At 44.6% G+C, this 21,566-nt stretch overlaps 2 non-coding genes and 1 pseudogene across 2 annotated transcripts; all 3 read right to left on the reverse strand.

The window, feature by feature from the left end:
- Positions 1–6,273: 6,273 nt before the first annotated feature.
- LOC149573799 (25S ribosomal RNA) lies at positions 6,274–9,680 on the reverse strand. The gene has a single exon (XR_016361051.1). It is a non-coding gene; the product is annotated as a 25S ribosomal RNA (ribosomal RNA).
- A 223-nt stretch (positions 9,681–9,903) lies between these two features.
- LOC149573800 (5.8S ribosomal RNA) lies at positions 9,904–10,057 on the reverse strand. Its single transcript, XR_016361284.1, has one exon. It is a non-coding gene; the product is annotated as a 5.8S ribosomal RNA (ribosomal RNA).
- A 705-nt stretch (positions 10,058–10,762) lies between these two features.
- On the reverse strand, positions 10,763–12,569 carry LOC149573801 (18S ribosomal RNA; annotated as a pseudogene).
- Between the last annotated feature and the right edge of the window lie 8,997 nt (positions 12,570–21,566).

Here is a 21,566-nt window from a genome sequence, read left to right on the forward strand (position 1 = left end):
GGCTGACTTGATGAACAGACTTAAAGAGTCAACTTGGTGAGAGTACTTGGTGGGGTGACTTGATGAATGCACTTGAAGAATTGACTTGGCTAGAGTACTTGGTGGGGTGACTTGATGAACAGACTCAAAGAGTCGACTTGTTGAGAGTACTTGGTGGCTTGACTTGATGAGCAGACTTAAAGAGTCAACTTGGTGAGAGTACTTGGTGGGGTGAACTAATGAATTGACTTAAAGAGTCAACTTGGTTCGAGTACTTGGTGGGCCGACTTGGTGGGGTGACTTGATGAACAGACTTAAAGAGTCAACTTGGTTAGAGTACTTGTTCTGGTGACTTGATGAACGGACTTGAAGAGTTGACTTGGTGGGGTGACTTGATGAAAGGACTTAAAGAGTCAACTTGGTGAGAGTACTTGGTGGGGCGACTTAACGAACAGACTTAAAGGGTCAACTTGGCGGAGTGACTTGATGAACGAACCTAAAGAGTTAACTTGGTGAGAGTACTTGGCGGGGTGAACTAATGAACAGACTTAAAGAGTCAACTTGGTGGGCTGACCTGGTGGGGTGACTTGATGAACAAACATAAATAGTCGACTTGGTGAGAGTACTTGTTTTGGAAACTTGATGAATGGACTTAAAGAGTCAACTTGGTGGGGTGAGTTGATGAAAGGACTTATAAAGTTGACTTGGTGAGAGTACTTGGTGGGGTGACTTGATGAACAGACTTAAGGGGTCGACTTGGTGGGGTGACTTGGTGAACGGACCTAAAGAGTTGACTTGGTGAGAGTACTTGGTGGGGTGACTTGATGAGTAGACTTAAAGAGTCGACTTGGTGAGAGTACTTGGTGGGGTGACTTGATGAACATTCTTGAAGAATCAACTTGGTTAGAGTACTTGGTGGGATGACTTGATGACAGAACTCAAAGAGTCGACTTGGTGAGAGTACTTGGTGGCTCGACTTGATGAGCAGACTTAAAAAGTCAACTTGGTGAGAGTACTTGGTGGGGTGAACTGATGAATGAACTTAAAGAGTCGACTTGGTGGGAGTACTTGGTGGGCCAACCTGGTGGGGTGACTTGATGAAGGGACATAAAGAGTCGACTTGGTGAGAGTACTTGTTTTGGTGACTTGATGAACGAACTTAAACAGTCAGCTTGGTTGGGTGACTTGATGAAAGGACTTAAAGAATCGACTTGGTGAGAGTACTTGGTGGGGTGACTTGATGAACAAACTTAAAGGGTCAATTTGGCGGGGTGACTTGATGAACAGACCTAAAGAGTTGACTTGGTGGGAGTACTTGGTGGGGTTTATTGATGAACAGACTTAGAGAGTTGACTTTGTGAGATTACTTGGTGGGCCAACCTAGTTGGGTGTCTTCATGAACGGACTTAAAGAGTCAACTTTGTGAGAGTACTTGGTGTGCCGACCTTGTGGGGTGGCTTGATGAAAGGACTTAAAGAGTCAACTTGGTGCATCAACCTCGTGTGGTGACTTGATGATCAAACTTAAAGATTTGACTTGGTTAGAGCACTTGTTACACCGATCTGGGGAGCTGAGCTAGTGAGTCAAATTGGTGAGCAAGCTTAAAAAGGCAACTTGGTTGGGAAAGTTGGCGAGGCGAGATGGTAGGCCGACTTGGTGAGCCAACTTGTTGAGCAAATTGAAAGAGTCAACTTGTTGAGGCTACTTGGTGGGGTGACCTGGTGACTCCACTTGGTGAGCAAAGCTATCCAACCCTTGGTCGCCAGCCCTGAGGAGAGGCAACTTGATGAGCTGACTTGGTGAGAAGACTTAAAGAGGCAACATGGTGAGGCAACTAGATGAGTTGGGTCATTGAGGTGACTTGGTGGGGTGACTCAATGAGCTGACCATGCGAGAAGACCTTGTGAGTGAACTATAAGTGTTGACTTGGCAAGCATGCTTGAATAGTCAACTTGTTGAGCTGACTTAGAAAGTTGACATTATGGGCAGGGCTTAAGATGTGACTTGGTGAGGTGATGTAGGAAGGTCTTGTTAATACCATAAACTTATAACAGAACTATAAAAATAATAGAAAATGTGAGAACAAAATGTGGTCTTGTCATTTGGACCACAAAAGTGGAATTGCATAATTCATAAGCACAATATGCTAACCCACATGGCTGCCTTCATTGCAACAGTTTGCAAGACAAGCTGTTAGCTATCACCTATAGTTGTCCTAGACAATGTTCAAGCCTTTCTTAAATAGGCAATTGTATGCCAACCGGGAAGGTTCTAGGTGCTCAAACTTAAATACCTATGGCTGGAAGACCTTGACAATACACATAAGTCTCCCTAATACATCTTTGACAAATTATTTTAGAAATTTTGGTAGCCCAACTTTCGAAGGCCATAACTCACGAATTGTTGCTTCGATTGGCTATTATAACCACTTTTCAGAAATGCCAGCTCCTGATCTACAGGCTTAGGAATGCTACTATAACCCTTCCCTCAATTTTTTGAACCTCATTCAGGCACTCTAAGGCCTCCAATGGTGAGCCTAAAGATTTTTAGCATATTTTTCCATCGAAAATCTGCAATAACTTCTCGACACTTATGCTTGAGCTAACTTGGTGAGCAGACTTAGAGAGTCAACTCATTGAGGTGACTTAGTGGGGTTGACCTAGCAAGGTGAAACCCACTTGGTGAGAAAATGGCAAGAGTCAGCTTGGTGAGCACACTGGAATTGCCAACTTGGTGAGCTAACATGGCGAGTGGGCTTAACAAGGTGAGTTGGTGGGGCAACTTGGCGAGTGGAATTAAAGAGCCAACTTGGCGAGTGGAGTTAAAGAGCGAACTTAAAGAGTCAACTTTGTGAGGTGACTCAATGAGTTAGCTCACTGATGTGACTTGGGCAGGCTGACCTGGCGAGCGAACTTAAAGAGCCGACTTGGGCGGGCTGACCTGGTGAACAAACTTAAAGAGTTGACTTGGCAATGTACTTTAACAATTGACTTGGTGAGCTGACATGGTGAGTGGGCTTAGAAAAGTAACTCGATCGGGCAACTTGGTGAGCACACTTGCTAGGACAAGGTGGTAAAATGACTAGGTGAGTCGACTTGGTGAGCTGACTTAGGGAGCTAACTTGGTGAGCAAACTTGAGGTGTCAACTTGGTGAGGTAACCTGAATAGTCGACTTGGTGAGCTAACTTGGGGAGCGGAAATGGTGAGCAGTTTTAAAGAAGAGGCAACCTGGTGGGGCAACATAGTGAGGTGAGATGGTAAGTCATCTTGGTGAGTCGACTTGACAAGCTATGAGTGAACTTAAAGAGTCAATTCTTGATTTGGCAAAGACCACATGGTCAGATGACTTGGTGAGCTGACCTGGCTAGCAAAATTGGCAAGCAAACTTATAGAATTGACTTGCTATCCCCAGCCAGGATCACATGCCTAGTTTGACCCAACTTGGGTCAACCCATCTCCATCGCCCTAGCCTCTGACAACCTAATTGGGTTGCCAGAGTGGGTCGACAAGGGAAAAAAAATCATGGGAGGCCCTGTACAGCAAAAAGTGCTAAATTTTGGGCATTAAAAAAAAAAAAACAAGTTACCCGCTTTTGGATCATGCACAAGTTTCAGTTCATGTATTGCCGAGCTGACTTGAGGCATTATGCCTAGCTAGCCAGATTCAAGGTAGGGTAGCTGAAACGATCCAATTTGAGAATTTTCTTTATAAAAAGAGATCATGATAGGCCCCATAAGGCAAAAAAGAATGAAATTTTGGGAGTTCAAAAAAAATGTTACCCAGTTTTGGATCACACACAAGACTCGAGTCACGTAGCATCGAGGTGCCTTGGGTGTCATGATTCGAGCGAAAAGTTGACACTGGCATGAGTCATGCAAAAACATTGGAGGCCATTAAGGCTCGAGGCACTTCAAGTCAAGGTTGCAGAGGCAGGTCAGGTTGAAAACTTTGGGCGCTAACCGAAAGGAAAAAGTTAAACACGTTTGGATCATGTACACGACTTGGGGCACTTAGAATCAATTCGAGCATGGTGACATGAGTCGTAAGAAAAAATTGGAGACGACTCAAGTTGGGGTATCTGGCTCTATTTGAGTTCAAAACATTGGGACTTGACAAAAAAAAGAAAAAAGAAAAAGTTACCCAGTTTTGGATCACGTAAGTGACTCAGGCCACTCAGAATCAAGGCGAGTACAGTTACATGAGTCGAGTGAAAAAAAAAATGGAGGTGGTTAAGGGTCAAGGCAACTCGATTCGAGGTAGCTAAGTAGATTTGAAAACTTTGGTCATTAGCCAAAAAAAGATTTAATCACTTTTGGATCACGTACATGACTTGGGGCACATAGAATCAAGTCAAGCATGGTGACATGAGTTTAAAAAAATTGCAGGTGATTAAGGCTATAGGCGATTTGATTCGAGGTTGCTGACATGATTTGGGTTGAAATCTTTGGGTGTTAACCAAAAAAGGAAGAATTTAACAACTTTTGGATCACATACATGACTCAAGGTATCAAGTCAAGCACGGTGACATGAGTCCTGCGAAAAAACTGGAGGCAGTTAAGGCTCGAGGCAATACGAGTTAGGGTTGTCGACATAATTTGGGTTGAAAGCTTTGGGCGTTAACCTAAAAAAAAATTTGACTGCCTCTGGATCATGCACATGACTCAGCACACTTAGAATCATGTCCAGCACGGTGACATGAGTCGTGCAAAAAAATTGGAGGTAGTTAAGGCTCGACACGATTCGAGTCGAGGATGGGGTAGTTGGGGCGATTTGTGTCGGGGTTGCCAAGTTGAAAACTTTGGGCATTAACCCCAAAAAAAAAAGTTGACTAATTTTTGATCACGTACATGAGTCGTCTACCCTTGCAAAAATTAAAAAACTCGGGGACTCGCCTGGAATTTGCAGTCGGAAGATTTTTCTACCCTTACAAAAATTTACAAACCCCACCCGCTTGAAATTTGGACTTGGAAGATTTTTCTGCCCTCGCAGAATTTATAAACCCCACCTGCTCAAAATTTGGCACTTGGAAATTATGAAACCCCACCCACCCAGAATTTTGACTTGGAAGATTTTTTTGCCCTCACAGAAATTGCAAACCCGACCTGCCTGAAATTGCACTAATTACGAACCCAACCCACATGGAAATTGCACTTGGAAAACTTTTTTGCCCTCGAGGAAACTTTGGCACTTGAGAGATTTTTTTGCACTCGTGAAAATCACAAAACCCCACCCGTCGGGAATTTGGGACTTGGGAGATTTTTTCGCCCTTTCGAAAATCGCAAACCCCACCAGCTTAGAATTTGGGACTTGGGATATTTTTTTTCACCCTCGTGGAAATTTTACAAAACCCCACTCACCTAAAATTTGGCACTCGGGAGATTTTTTCGCCCTGGCAAAAATTTCTACAAAACCCCTCCCTCTTGCCTAGAATTTGGCACTCGGGAGATTTTTCCACCCTGGCAAAAATTAGAAACCCCACCCACCAGGAATTTGGCACCTGGGAGATTTTTATGCCCTCGCAAAAATTGCAAACCCCACTCACCCAGAATTTGGCACTTGAGAGATTTTTTTCACCCTCGCAGAAATTGGAAACCCCACCCGCTCGAAATTTGGCACTTGGGAGATTTTTTCGCCCTCGCAAATTTTTTTACAAAACCCCACCTGCCCGAAATGTGGCACTTGGGAGATCTTTTTGCCCCGGCAGAAATTACAAACCCCACCCGTCGGGAATTTGGCACCTAGGAGATTTTTTTGCCCTTGTGAAAATTGCAAACCCCACCCGCTCAGAATTTGTCACTTGGAATATTTTTCAGCCCTTGCGCAAATTACAAACCCCAACCATTGGGAATTTGGCACTTGGGAGTTTTTTCACCCTCATGGAACTTTTTACAAAACCCTGCCCGCTAGGAATTTGTCACTTGGGATATTTCTTTGCCCTCGCAAAATTTTTCACAAAACCCCACCTACTTGAAATTTGGCACTTGGGAAATTTTTTCCACCCTGGTGGAAATTACAAACCCCCATTTAGAATTTGGCACTTGGGAGAGTTTCCACCCTCGCAAAAATTGCAAACCCCACCCGCCCAGAATTTGGCACTTGGAAGATTTTTCCGCACTCGCACAAATTACAAACCCCACCCACTGGGAATTTGGCACCTAAGAGATGATTTGTTATGACCTCGCAAAAAATAAATAAATTTGCAAACCCCACCCACCCAAAATTTGGCACTTGGAAGATTTTCTTGCCCTCGCACAAATTACAAACCCCACCCGCCTCAGAGTTGAAAAAGGTTTTATGAATCGAGGTGATAGAGGGTTGAATCTCAATGGATCGTGGTAGCTAGCAAGGCCACTCTACCACTTACAATACCCTGTCACTTATTTAAGTCGTCTGCAAAAGATTCTTCTCGCCGACCACTTGAAATTAATATCCAAGGTTGCTCCAACGAGCTAATGCACCGATCAAAGATGGCCAATGACACAGGCCCCAAGGAGTGCAAGAGCACCCCTACTGCGGGTTGTGATGCAGTCAGAGAGAGATATGTGCCCCATCTAGCATGGATTCTGACTTAGAGGCGTTCAGTCATAATCTGACACACGGTAGCTTTGCGCCACTAGCTTTTCAACCAAGTGTGATGACCAAATGTGTGAATCAATGGTTCCTCTTGTAATAAGTTGAATTACTATCATGGCGCAAATCATTAGTAGGGTAAAACAAACCTGTCTCATGAAGGTCTAAACCCAGCTCACGTTCCCTATTGGTGGGTGAACAATCCAACACTTGGTGAATTCTATTTCACAATAATAGGAAGAGCGAACATTGAAGGATCAAAAAGCAATGTCGCTATGAACACTTGGCTGCCACAAGCCAGTTATCCCTGTGGTAACTTTTTTGACTCCTCTAGCTTCAAATTATGAAAGTCTAAAGGATCGATAGGCCACGCTTTCACGATTTGTATTCGTACTGAAAATCAAAATCAAATGAGCTTTTACACTTTTGTTCCACACGAGATTTCTATTCTCATTGAGCTTATCTTAGGATACCTACATTATCTTTTAATAGATGTGCTACCCCAGCCAAACTCCCCACCTACCAATGTCTTTCACCTAGATCGGTGCACCTAGATGTACCTCAAGGCCAAAAACAGGGGCATTACCCCATCTCTGCCTCACAGAATAAGTAAAATAATGTTAAAAGTAGTGGTATTTCACTTGCGCCCAAAAGCTTCCACTTATTCTACACCTCTCAAGTCATTTCACAAAGTCAGACTAGAGTCAAGCTCAACAGGGTCTTCTTTCCCTACTGATTCTGCCAAACCTATTCCCTTGGCTGTGGTTTCACTAGATAGTAGATAGGGACAGTGGGAATCTTGTTAATCCATTCATGCACATCACTAATTAGATGACGAGGCATTTGGCTACCTTAAGAGAGTCATAGTTACTACCGCCATTTACCCGCGCTTGGTTGAATTTCTTCACTTTGACATTCAGAGAACTGGGCATAAATCACATTGTATCAGCATCCGCAAGGACCATTGCAATACTTTGTTTTAATTAAATAGTCAGAATCCCCTTGTTCGTAGCAGTTCTGAGTCGATTGTTTGCTACCTAGGGAAAGCCCTATGAAGGGGGTGTCCTGCGTCCATCGCCCAATCAGCACGTGACAGCTCGCCCTTGACGCGGGAGTAGCTCAAGTAGGCCGCCAACAGCCCATGACTTCAGGGTGCAGACCCCTAGGCCCAGCCCTCAGAGCCAATCCTTTTCCTAAAGTTACGGATCCATTTTTTCGACTTCCCTTGACTACATTATTCTATTGACCTGAGGTTGTTCACCATGGAGACCTGATGCGGTTATGAGTACGATTGAGCATAAACAATACTCATTACTCTAGATTTTCAAGGGCTGCCGAAGGCACACTAGACACCACGGGACATGTGATGCTCTTCCAACCACTGGACCCTATCTCTGGTTGAACCAATTTCGGGGTGGGTAGGCTATTAGAAAGAAAAGATAATTCTTCTCAAGGCCCCCACTGACGTCTCTAGATTTCCTAAAGTTGCCATCCGTTGCCACATCCCAATTCAGGAATATTAACCCGATTCCCTTTCGATGATCGTGCAAAGTGTGCCCTTAAAATAGGGTTTCCCCATCTTTTAGGATTGACTAACCCATGTCCAAGTGTTGTTCACATGGAATCTTTACCCACTTCAATCTTCAAAGTTCTCATTTGAATATTTGCTACTACCACCAAGATCTGCACCAGGGGTTGATCGACCCAGGCTCATGCCCAAGGTTTCACAACAACCCCCATGTCCTCCTACTCATCAGAGCCTGGCACTTGCCTTGATGGCTGAGTATAGGTTGCATGCTTTTGTGCCATCCATTTTTTGGGCTAGTTGATTTGGCAAGTGAGTTGTTACACACTCCTTAGTGGATTTCGACTTCCATGACCACTGTCCTGCTGTCTTAATCAACCAACACCCTTTGTGGGATCTGGGTTAGCATGCAATTTGGCACCGTAACTCAGCTTTCAATTCATCCTATATCGCCAGTTTTTCTTACCAAAAATGGCCCACTTGGAGCTCACGATTCCGTGGTGCGGCTCAATAGAGCAGCCATGCCAACTTACCTATTTAAAGTTTGAGAATAGGTCAAGTTCATTACGCCCTTGATGCCTCTAATCATTTGCTTTAACTGATAAAACTTGCATGTGAGCTCTAGCTATCCTGAGGGAAACTTTGGAGTAAACTAGCTACTAGAAAATTCGATTAGTATTTCACCCCTATACCCAAGTCAGATGAACAATTTGCACTTCAGTATTGCTGCAGGCCTCCACCAGAGTTTCCTCTAGCTTTTTCCTGCTCAGGCATAGTTCACCATCTTTTGGGTCCCAATAGGTGTGCTCACACTCGAACCCTTCGCAGAAGATTAGGGTCAATCATCGATGCACCCCTTGAGAGGGGATCTCACCAGTTAGCTTCCTTGCGCCTCGCGGGTTTTCCCAACCCACAAACTCGCACACAAGTTAGACTCCTTGGTCTGTGTTTCAAGATGGATCAGATGGAAAGCCCGCTGGCCAGTGCCACGAGTGCATAGGTGCTCGAGAGCCCATCGTAAAGGTGCATGCTTCACTCCTCGACCACCATGACATAAGTATTTATGTTACCAAAAGTTCAAGCTTGTGTCATCGCGACAGCCCGTGCTGGCATGTCCCCCGAACTGAGCAGCAGATCGGCTCACACTATTTCGCATCCGACCGAGGTACATTGCCGGCCTCCATCCACTTCCCTCTTGGCAATTTTAAGTACTCTTTAACTCTCTTTTCAAAGTCCTTTTCATCTTTCCCTCGTGGTACTTGTTTTCTATCAGTCTCTCACCTATATTTATCCTTGGATAGAATTTACCACCCGATTAGGGTTGCATTCCCAAACAACTCGACTCACCGATAGTGCCTCATGGTGCAATATGGTCTGGGCTTGATGGGGTTCTCACCCTCTTTGGCACCCCCTTCCAAGGGACTTGGGCCTAGTTCATTGCTAAGGACACTTCTAAAGACTACAATTCGATAGGCGCGGTCATCGATTTTCATGTTGGGCTCTTCCTGGCTCGCTTGCCATTACTAGGGGAATCCTGGTAAGTTTGTTTTCCTCTACTTATTGATATGCTTAAACTCAATAGGTATTCATGCCTAACTTGGGGACACGGTAGAGATCCAGCATGCCCACACTGTAGTGGCCCGCTGAGCCCAGAATAAAGTTCCTCGTGAGGAATCATTCGATCAGCGCAAACAAACGTCGGCCTTTGCAAGCCACCTCTCGTCGCAATGGATCAACGGACCTCATGCTCATTTCAGCTGACCACGTGCCACTTGCAGACATAGATGGCCATCTCCACTCCTCGATGGGGAGGGCAAAATTTTGTAGTGCAACACCCAAGCAGATGTGCCCTTGGCCGAGGCCTCAGGTGCAACTTGCATTCAAAGACTTGATGATTCACAGGATTCTGCAATTCACACTAAGTATCACATTTCGCTACATTCTTCATTGTGGTGAGAGCCGAGATATCCATTTTTGAGAGTCATGATTTTGTTATGTTTTTGTCTTTTGGTGACCCAAGCACGCAAGGCACTGGATCATGCTTCATTCTTTGGATTTCTAAGGTGCGCGATGCACTCGTGTGTTGGGTGTTGACACATCTTGAACCCCGAGCACCCAATGGGTGCACCGAGGAATGCTATGGTGTGTCCCTGCCCCATCACATCGCAAAGGTGGGAGTCAATGCATGGGAGAGCCGTGTCAGCGGATGGGGCCCCTGCCTTGCAAATCATGCGAGTGCACCCATCCTCAATACAAAATGCTCCAAGCGACAAGTCAACACACCTGGGCAAGGCAATGGGGGGTGGCGGTAGTCCCGACTTGCCACCGTCAAAATTATGGATCCTTGGAACAACACCATGCATGTAATCGAACCATGAAATCTCAATGAGGGATGAGGCCTAGACCCCCTCTAAACTACAACTGAGTAGAGACCTCTCGCTCTGATGCAGATGTAGTTCGAAGGCACCGATCCTAATCTAGATTGCATCTGAGTCTCTTCTTCGCCCTGCGAGGAATCCATGATTTTGATCACGGCATTCGATGTGACCCTCAACCTCAATGGTACTAGACCCATAGCTTGGCCATCTAGCATATTGCTGTAGGGCCAAGTGTCCGCACTTTGCCAAGATTTTGGGGGTGGGGAGGAGGCCAACTCTATCCCCTACATGATTCAAGGTCTCGAACCAACAATGATCCTATCGTAGGTTCACCTATGGTAACTTTGTTACGACTTCTCCTTCCTCTAAATGATAAGGTTCAATGAACTTCTTGTGACATCGTCGATAGGAAACGTCATCATCGTCACAATTTGAACACTTCACTGGATCATTCAATTGGTAGGAGCGATGGGCGGTGTGTACAAAGGGTAGGGACGTAGTCAACACGAGATGATGACTCATGCCTACTAGGAATTCCTCATTGAAGATCAATAATTGAAATGGTCTATCCCCATCACGATGCAATTTGGCAAGATTTCCCAAACCTTTTAGTCCAGGGAGAGAAACTTGTTAGTTGCATCAGTGTAGCGTGCGTGTGGCCCAAAACATCTAAGGGCATTATAGCCCTGTTATTTCCTCAAACTTCCATGGCCTAGGAGGCCATAGTCCCTCTAAGAAACTAGTTGTGAAGGGGAACCTCTGCATAGCTAGTTAGCAGGTTGAGGTCTTGTTCATTAATGGAATTAACCAGACAAATCGCTCCACCAAATAAGAACAGCCATGCACCACCACCCATAGAATCAAGAAAGAGTTCTCAATCTATCAATCCTTACTATATCTGGACTTGGTAAGTTTCCCCGTGTTGAGTCAAATTAAGCTGCAGGCTCCACTCCTAGTGGTGCCCTTCCATCAATTCCTTTAAGTTTTAGCCTTGTGACCATACTCCCCCCAGAACCCAAACACTCTGATTTCTCAGAAGGTACTAGCGGTGTCCTTAGAGCAACATCCGCCAATCCCTAGTCGGCATCATTTATGGTTGAGACTAGGAAGGTATCTGATCATCTTCAAGCCCCCAACTTTCATTCTTGATTAATGAAAACATCCTTGGAAAATTCTTTTGTAGTGGTTTGTCTTCCATAAATCCAAGAATTTCACCTCTGACAATGAAATACGAATGCCCCTAACAGTCCCTATTAATCATTACTCCGGTCCCGAAGGCCAACAAAATAGGACCAGACTCCTATCATGTTATTCCATGCTAATGTATTCAGAGCATAGCCTTGCTTTGAGAACTCTAATTTTTTCAAAGTAACGGCACTGGAACCACGACCCAGCCAATTAAGGCCAGGAACATGCTGTCGGCAGAAGGGATGTGAGGGCTAGTGCACACCTAGAAGGCAAACCAACCGTGATGACCCAAGGTCTAACTATGAGCTTTTTAACTGCAACAACTTAAATATTCACTATTGGAGCTGGAATTACCATAGCTGCTAGCACCAAACTTTCCCTCCAATGGATCCTCGTTAAGGGATTTAGATTGTACTCATTCCAATTACCAGACTCGATGAGCCCAGTATTGTTATTTATTGTCACTACCTCCCCATGTCAGGATTGGGTAATTTGTGCGCTTTCTTCCTTCCTTAGATGTGGTAGTCTTTTCTTAGGCTCCCTCTCCAGAATTGAACCCTAATTCTCCATCACCCATCACCACCATGGTAGGCCTCTATCCTACCATAGAAAGTTGATAGGGCAAAAATTTGAAGCATCGCCAGCACAAAGGCGGTGCGATCCGTCGAGTTATCATGAATCATTGGAATAGCGGGCGAGCCTGTGCCGACCTTTTATCTAATAAATGCATCCCTTCCAAGAATTATGATTTGGTGCACATATTAGATCTATAATTACTACAGTTATCCGAGTAGCAAAGTACCATCAAAGAAACTATAACTGAATTAATGAGCCATCCGTAGTTTCATAGTTTGAAATAGTTCATACTTAGACATGCATGGCTTAATCTTTGAGACAAGCATATGACTACTAGCAAGATTGACTAGGTAGCTTCTCACAACAAGGGGACCCCTAAGGCCTTCTACAGCCAAGGGATGCCCACCATGATGGGAAACAAAAATTTGCATTCGCTCTGTCATGCATCTAAACATAATCTGCCGCACAAGCAACAAGAATGATGTTCACAACACATGCAGGACTTGCAATGCTCAAAGATTTCACACAAGAGGAAAGTGTCCCATCATCAACTAGAGAGGACCAAACAAGGAGCCTTAGTTCATAGGCACCTGGGAAGAACATCTCGTAGGAAACCCTTTACCCTTGTACTCACTGTCACCACTACTCAAAAAGAAGCTTCAAGTCTGTTTGAGATGCACCGCACATGCACCGAGAATGCACTAGGGAATAAATTATGCAGCATCAAAACCTTTCACGAGGCCCCCTCTCAATCCCAAGGCCCTAACAATTGGCAAAAACTTAGGGTGGAGAGCGGACCCTTGATGAAATTAAGGATGTCGAACAATGCACCTATGCAACCATCTCTTTCCTTCTTACTTTCTGGGTAGGATAAAAATGCAATGATAGAACGTGCCAAGAGACAGAGCCCTTAGCTAAAAGATACAACTCCATACACTCAACAACAAGCACATCTTAGAATCGAACACCAAACATGTAGTGTTTTGCAAGCCATGCAGACACGTACATATAGGGTATCAAACAAAACAAAGTGACAAGTACTTCCCACCAGCTCTGCCATTGTGATTATCGAATGAGATATACTCAGCACAAAAAATTAATGACCATCATTACCATCTTGGAATAGATACAAGCACATCGAGCTCATCCAATCAACTGGATGAATTTCACCTTGAAGGGGCACAATCCAAAAGTTTTTGAGGTCATCTCCTGGAACTGTCAAGAACAAGGCCTATCTTACATGCAAACTCTACTAATGCGCAAACATAGGTTGCAATTAAAGAGAAATTGCAAGGCCGTCACAATGGCCCGAGGCCAATGCTCTGACTAAGTCAATTTTCTCTAGTGATGACGCATAATCCAAGTGCTAGATGTGAGCACACCCTTGAAAGACCACTTTCCAAGACATCCCAATGACACATTAGAATGACAACCACTGTCAAACCATTCCTATGTTGTGCCGATCGAGTTACATAGAGGTGACCTTAGGGAGCTCTCGCATAGCAATCGAGATGTGCTTTCGTACCCATCTCTCATAAAAACCAATATTAGATGTGAACAAATTTAGAATCCAAGGCTCGTATCCATTGATATCGTCGGCACTGGGTCTATATTTAAAGGCCACAGAGAAGTTTTGATAAGAAAACCTCCCCTTCTCACTCGCACAAACATCCCAAATGCTAGACATAAGCTCTTGCCCTTAGCATCGCTCTCCAGATCACCACAATGACACATTAGAATGGCAACCTCTACCGAACAACTCCTAAATTTTTGCCGATGGAGTGAGAAAGAAGAGCAACTTTGGGGGGCTGCGCATAGCAAACGAGCTGCTGCTTCATTCCGCTCTTATATAGATCTGATGTCATTGATTTCATTTGGAATCTGAGGTTGCATTCCTCCTTGCTCACACAAGCAATGACTCTTTTGACCGAATGGCCATGGGGAGCTTCTGATAACAAAGGCTCCCTTGTCACTCATGATGTGCAGCCCAACTACTAGATGATGGCTCGCCCATCAGATCGCTGCCCAGGCAACCACCACAACGGCACCATTGGAACAATAACTGCTGCCGAACCATTCTAAAAATTTTGTACCAAAGAAGTTGTTGCAAAGAGAACGACTCTGGGGAGAGAGCATTCGCATAGCAAAATTGAGATGGCTTCACAGCCCTTCTAATAGAAACGATGTTGGTGCCAATATTCAAAATCTGAATAACCTATCTTTCTCCAACACCAGCACTGATTCTATTGGGGAGGGTCGCCAAGAGCTTTTGTTATCAAAGCTCCCATTGTAGCCACGATAGGCACACAAACATTTGCTAGAGTGCCAAATACCCACCTCATGGCTAGAAAAGGGCTTGCCATTAGATCAAGTTCGAAATCATTAAAGAGACATGTTGTAGACTAGCAACTGCTGCCAAGTCTCTTCCATAATTGCATCGATCAAGTGATCAAAGAAGGTGATCTAAGAGACAGTCCAAGGGTAGGCATTCGTTAGGGGATTCGTGCTAATAGAAAAAATTTATGCAATACCCGAGCAACACTGGATGGAGGTGCTAGAAGAGGGCAACCGCTGCCCAAACCTTTTTCCAAAATTACACCAGCTGATTGACAAGAAAACATAATCTAAAGGAGAGTCCAGGAATAGCACCTCGAGGGTGGGCTTCATGCCCCTCTAATTGATCCAACATTGACTTCCACCATTTCAAAATCTTACATATCCATCTGCCTTGACACTGGTGTTGAATCAATGAGAGGGGCACGGGAGAGGCTCACGGCAACCACCTCTCCCATTGTAGCTATGATAGTGTCACAAAAAATTGCTAGAGCGCCAAGCACCCACCTCATTTCTAGACAAGGGCTCACCATTAGATCAACTTTGAAATTGCTGAACAGATGTGCTATAGAATGGCAACCACTACCAAGTCTCTTTCGTAATTACATCGGTTGAGTGATCAAAGAAGGTGATCTAAGAGAGGGTCCAAGCTTAGGCATTCGTTGGGGGATTTGCATCAATAGAAAAAATTTATGCAATACTCGAGCAACATCGGATGGACGTGCTAGATGAGGGCTCCCATTTTAGATCAAGTTTTAAAATCACCATGTAGAAACGGTGAGGGCTAGCAACCGTTGCCAAACCTTTCTCTGAAATTGTGCTAGTTGAGTGACAAGAAAACATGATCTAAAGGAGAGTCATGGAATATCACTGCTACCAAACCTTTCTCTAAAATTGTGCTAGTTGAGTGACAATAGGAACACAAAAAATTGCTAGAGTGTCGAGCACCCACCTCATGGCTAGACAAGGGCTCACCATTAGATCAACTTCAAAATTGTTGAACAGACGCGCTGTAGAATGGCAACTACTACCAAGTCTCTTCCGTAATTGCGTCGATCGAGAGATCAAAGAAGGTGATCTAAGAGAGAGTCCAAGGGTAGGCATTCATTGGGGGATTTGCGCCGATAGCAAAAATTTATGCAATACCCGAGCAACACCGGATGGACATGCTAGATGAAGGCTCCCATTTTAGATCAAGTTTTAAAATCACCAAGTAGACATGATGAGGGCTAGCAACTTCTTCCAAACCTTTTTTTGAAATTGCACCAGCTGACTGACAAGAAAGCATGATCTAAAGGAGAGACCAAGAACAACACCTCGAGGGTGGGCTTCATGCCCCTCTAATTGAATCAACATCGATGTCCACCGTTTCAAAATCTGACATATCCATCTACCTTGACATTGGCATTGAATCAATGAGGGGGGCACGAGAGAGGCTCATGGCAACAACCTCTCCCATTGTAGCCGCAATAAGCACACAAAAAATTTCTAGAGCACTAAGCACCCACCTCATGGCTAGACAAGGGCTCGCCATTAGATCAACTACAAAATTTCTGAATAGACGTACTGTAGAATGGCAACCGCTGCCAAGTCTCTTCTGTAATTGCGTCAGTTGAGTGATCGAAGAAGGTGATCTAAGAGAGAGTCCAAGGGTAGGCATTCATTGGGGGATTCACGCTGATGGAAAAAATTTATTCAATACCTGAGCAACATCGGACGGACATGCCAGATGAGGGCTCCCATTTTAGATCAAGCTTTAAAATCAGCAAGTAAACGCGGTGAGGACTGGTAACCGCTGCCAAACCTTTTTCCAAAATTGTGCCAGCTGAGTGTCAAGAAAACATGATCTAAAGGAGAGTCCAAGAATAACACCTCGAGGGTGGGCTTCATGCCCCTCTAATTGACTCAACGTTGGCGTCCACCATTTCAAAATCTTACATATCCATCTTCCTTGACACCGGTGTTGAATCAATGAGGGGGGCACGGGAGAGGCTCACAGCAACCACCTCTCCCATTGTAGCCATGATAGGCACACAAAAAATTGCTAGAGCGCCCAGAACCCACCCCATGGCTAGACAAGGGCTCACCATTAGATCAACTTTGAAATCACTGAACATACGCACTATAGAATGGCAACCGTTGCCAAGTCTCTTCCGTAATTGCGTCGGTCGAGTGATTGAAGAAGGTGATCCAAGAGAGTGTCCAAGTGTAGGCATTTGTTGGGGGATTTGCGCTAATGGCAAAAATTTATGCAATACCCGAGCAACACTGGACGGATGTGCTAGACAAGGGCTCCCGTTTTAGATCAAGTTTTAAAATCACCAAGTAGACGCAGTGAGGGATGTAAACCGCTGCCAAACCTTTTTCTGAAATTGTGCCAACTGAGTGACAAGTAAAACATGATCTAAAGGAGAGTCGAGGAATAGCACCTCAAGGGTGGGCTTCATGCCCCTCTAATTGATTCAACATCGACTTCCACCATTTCAAAATCTGACATATCCATCCGCCTTGACAATGGCATTGAATCAATGAGGGGGGCACGGGAGAGGCTTGCGACAACCACCTCTCCCTTTGTAGCCACGATAGGCACACAAAAAATTGCTAGAGCGCGCATCACCCACCTCATGGCTAGACAAGGGCTCGCCATTAGATTAACTCTAAAATCGCTGAACAGACGCACTATAGAATGTCAACCATTGCCAAGTCTCTTTTGTAATTGCATTGGTTGAGTGATTGAAGAAGGTGATCTAAGAGAGAGTCCAAGGGTAGGCATTCATTGGGGGATTCGTGCCAATAGCAAAAATTTATGCAATACCCGAGCAACACCAGACGGAGGTGCTAGACGAGGGCTCCCATTTTAGATCAAGTTTTAAAATCACCAAGTAGACGCGGTGAGGGCTGGCAACCACTGCCAAACCTTTTTCTTAAATTGTGCCAGTTCAGTGTCAAGAAAACTTGATCTAAAGGAGAGTCGAGGAATAGCACCTTGAGGGTGGGATTCATGCCCCTCTAATTATTCAACATCGGTGTCCACCATTTCAAAATCTTACATATCCATCTGCCTTGACACCAGCTTTGAATCAATGAGAGGGGCATGGGAGAGGCTCACGGTAACCACCTCTCCAATTGTAGCCACAATAGGAACACAAAAAATTGCTAGAGCACCAAGCACCCACTTCATGGCTAGACAAGGGCTTGCCATTAGATCAACTTTGAAATCGCTGAACAAACACACTGTAGAATGGCAACCGCTGCCAAGTCTCTTTCATAATTATCTCAGTCAATGATCTAAGAGAGAGTCCAAGGGTAGGCATTTGTTGGGGGATTCTTTTCGATAGCAAAAATTTATGCAATACCCAAGCCACACCGGACGAAGGTGCTAGATGAGGGCTCCCATTTTAGATCAACTTTTAAAATCACCAAGTAGATGTGCTGAGGGCAGGCAACCACTGCCAAACCTTTTTCTAAAATTGTGCTAACTAAGTGATAAGAAAACATGATCTAAAGGAGAGTTGAGGAATAACACCTTGAGGGTGGGCTTCATGCCCCTGTAATTGATTCAACATTGGCATCCACCATTTCAAAATCTGACATATCCATCCGCCTTGACACCGACATTGAATCAATGAGAGGGACATGGGAGAGGCTTGCAAAAACCACCTCTCCTATATAAGCTTTTAGTGTGAGGCTCACTCTGCATTAGAAATTAGCAAACACACTGGCAACTACCTTAAAAATCCAAATTCTTGAAAAATGTGACCAAACAACCATCAACGACCCCATTTTTTATGAGGTCGAAAGAGGAGCTAAAGAATGTCATCGGTTAGGAGATGTGAATTCATGGAGCCAAGGGAGTGAAATGGTCATCGAGCTCATCTGATCAATAGGATGAATTTCACCTTGAAGGGGCCCAATCCAAAAGTTTCGGAGGTCATCTCCTGGAATTGTCAAGAACAAGGCCAATCTTACATGCAAACTCTGCTACTACGCAAACATAGGTTGCAATTAAAGAGAAATTGCAAGGCTGTCGCAATGGCCCGAGGCCAATGCTCTGACTAAGTTAATTTTCTCTTGCAATCACCATGCCGCCGTTCACAGAGAGATCTCCCCATTCACTTGTGACTCGATGCACAATCCACATGCTAGAGCTGAGCTCACCCTTGAAAGACCACTTTCCAAGACATCCCCCGATGACACATTGGAATGACAATCACTGTCGAACCATTCCCAATGTTGTGCCGATTGAGTTGGCACAGAGGGGACCTTAGGGAGCCCCCATGTAGCAATCAGGATGTGCTTTCATACCCATCTCTCACAAAAATGAATGTTATCTATGAACAAATTTAGAATCCAAGGCTCGTATCCATCGATATCATCGGTACTGGGTCTATATTCATTCTGCTCTTATATAGATCTGACGTCATTTCTTTTGTTTGGAATCCAAGGCTGCATTCGTCCTTGCTCACACAAGTAATGCATCTTCAAATAAAATGGCCATGGGGAGCTTTCGATAACAAAGGCTCCCTTGTCACTCATGATGCACAGGCCAACTGCTAGACGACGGCTCGCCCTTCAAATTGCTCCCTAGGAAACCACCACAATGGCACCATTGGAACAACAACCACTGCTAAACCATTCCAAAACTTTTGTGCCAAAGAAGTTGTTACAAATATAATGACTCTGGGGAGAGAGCCCTCGCATAGCAAAATCGAGATGGCTTCATGGCCCTCCCAATAGGAACGATGTTGGTGCCAATATTCCAAATCCAAATAACCTGTCTTACTTGGACACCAACACTGATTCTATTGGGGAGGGTCGCTGAGAGCTTTTGTTATCAAAGCCCCCATTGTAGCCGTGATAGGCACACAAAAAATTGCTAGAGCGCCAAGCACCCACCTCATGGCTAGACAAGGGCTCGATATTAGATCAACTTTGAAATCGCTAAATAGACACACTGTAGAATGGCAACCACTACCGAGTCTCTTCTGTAATTGCATTGGCCAAGTGATCAAAGAAGGTGATCTAAGAGAGAGTTCAAGGCTAAGAATTTTTTGGGGGATTCGTGCCAATAGAAAAAATTTATGCAATACCCAAGCAACACCGAATGGAGGTGCTAGACGAGGGCTCCCATTTTAGATGATGTTTTAAAATCACCAAGTAGACGCGGTGAGGGCTGGTAACTGCTGCCAAACCTTTTTTTGAAATTGCACCACGTGAGTGACAAGAAAACATGATCTAAAGGAGAGTCAAGGAATAGCACCTTGAGGGTGGGCTTCATGCCCGTCTAATTGATTCAATGTCGGCATCCACCATTTCAAAATCTGACATATCCATCTGCCCTGACACTGGCATTGAATCAGTGAGAGGGGCATGGGAGAGGCTCATGAAAACCACCTCTCCTATATAAGCTATTAGTGTGAGGCTTGCTCTACATTAGAAATTAGCAAACACACCGACAACTACCTTAAAAATCCAAATCGTTGAAAATTTTGACCAAATAGCCATCCACGACCCAATTTTTTCTAAGGTTGGCAGAGGAGCAAAAGATTGTCATCGATTAGGAGATGTGAATTCATGGAGCCAAGGGAGTGAAATGGTCATCGAGCTCATCCGATCAACTAGATGAATTTCACCTTGAAGGGGCCCAATCCAAAAGTTTTGGAGGTCATCTCCTAGAACTGTCAAGAACAAGGCCAATCTTACATGCAAACTCTACTACTGTGCAAACATAGGTTGCAATTAAAGAGAAATTGCAAGGCCGTCATAATGGCCCAAGGCCAATGCTCTAACTAAGTCAATTTTCTCTTGTAATCACCATGCCACGATTCATAGAGAGATCTCCCCATTCACTTGTGATGCGACACACAATCCAAGTGCTAGACGCGAGCTCACCCTTGAAAGACCACTTTCCAAGACATCCCTCAATGACACATTAGAATGACAACCACTGTCAAACCATTCCCAATGTTGTGCCAATCAAGTTGGCACAGAGGAAACCCTAGGGAGATCCTGCATAGAAATTGGGATGTGCTTTCTTACCCATGTCTCACAAAAACCAATGTTAGTTGTGAACAAATTTAGAATCCAAGGCTCGTATCCATCAATATCGTCAGCACTGGGTCTATTTTCAAAGGCCACAGAGAGGTTCTGATAAGAGAAGCTCCTCTACTCACTCGCACAAACATCGCAAATGCTTGACACAAGCTCTCGCCCTTGGAATTGCTCTCTAGATCACTGCAATGACACATTGGAATGACAACCACTGTCGAACAACTCTCGAATTTGTGTTGATGGAGTGTGAAAGAAGAGAAAGTTTGGGGAGCCATGCATAGCAAATGGGCTGCTACTACTTCATTCCACTCTTATATAGATCCAACATCATTGATTGCATTTGGAATCCAAGGCTATATTCATCCTTGCTCACACAAGCAATGGCTCTTGTAATCGAATGGCCACGAGGAGCTTCCAATAACAAAGGCTCCCTTGTCAGTCATGATGCACAGCCCAACTGCTAGACAACAGCTCGCCCTTTAGATCGCTACCCAGGCAACCACCACAATGGAACCATTGGAATGACAACTACTGCTAAACCATTCTAAAAGTTTTGTTCCAAAGAAGTTGTTGCAAAGAGAATGACTCTAGGGAGAGAGCCCTCGCATAGCAAAATCAGGATGGCTTCACGGCCCTCCAAATGGAAATGATGCTAGTGCCAATATTCCAAATCTGAATAATGTGTCTTTCTCGAACACCATCATTGATTCTATTAGGGAGGGTCGCCAAGAGCCTTTTTTATCAAAGCTCCCATTGTAGCTGTGATAGGCACACAAAAAATTGCTAGAGTGCCAAGCACCCACCTCATGGCTAGACAAGGGCTCGCCATTAGATCAACTTCAAAATCATTGAATAGACGCACTGTAGAATGGAAATTGCTGCCAAGTCTCTTCCAAAATTGTGTCGGTCGAGTGATTGAAGAAGGTGATCTAAGAGAGAGTTCAAGGCTATGCCTTAGCAAAAAT

Source organism: Cupressus sempervirens, chromosome 2 (genome assembly GCF_028749045.1).
Source record: "Cupressus sempervirens isolate cs-2001-9-10 chromosome 2, ASM2874904v1, whole genome shotgun sequence".
Classification (NCBI taxonomy): domain Eukaryota; kingdom Viridiplantae; phylum Streptophyta; class Pinopsida; order Cupressales; family Cupressaceae; genus Cupressus; species Cupressus sempervirens.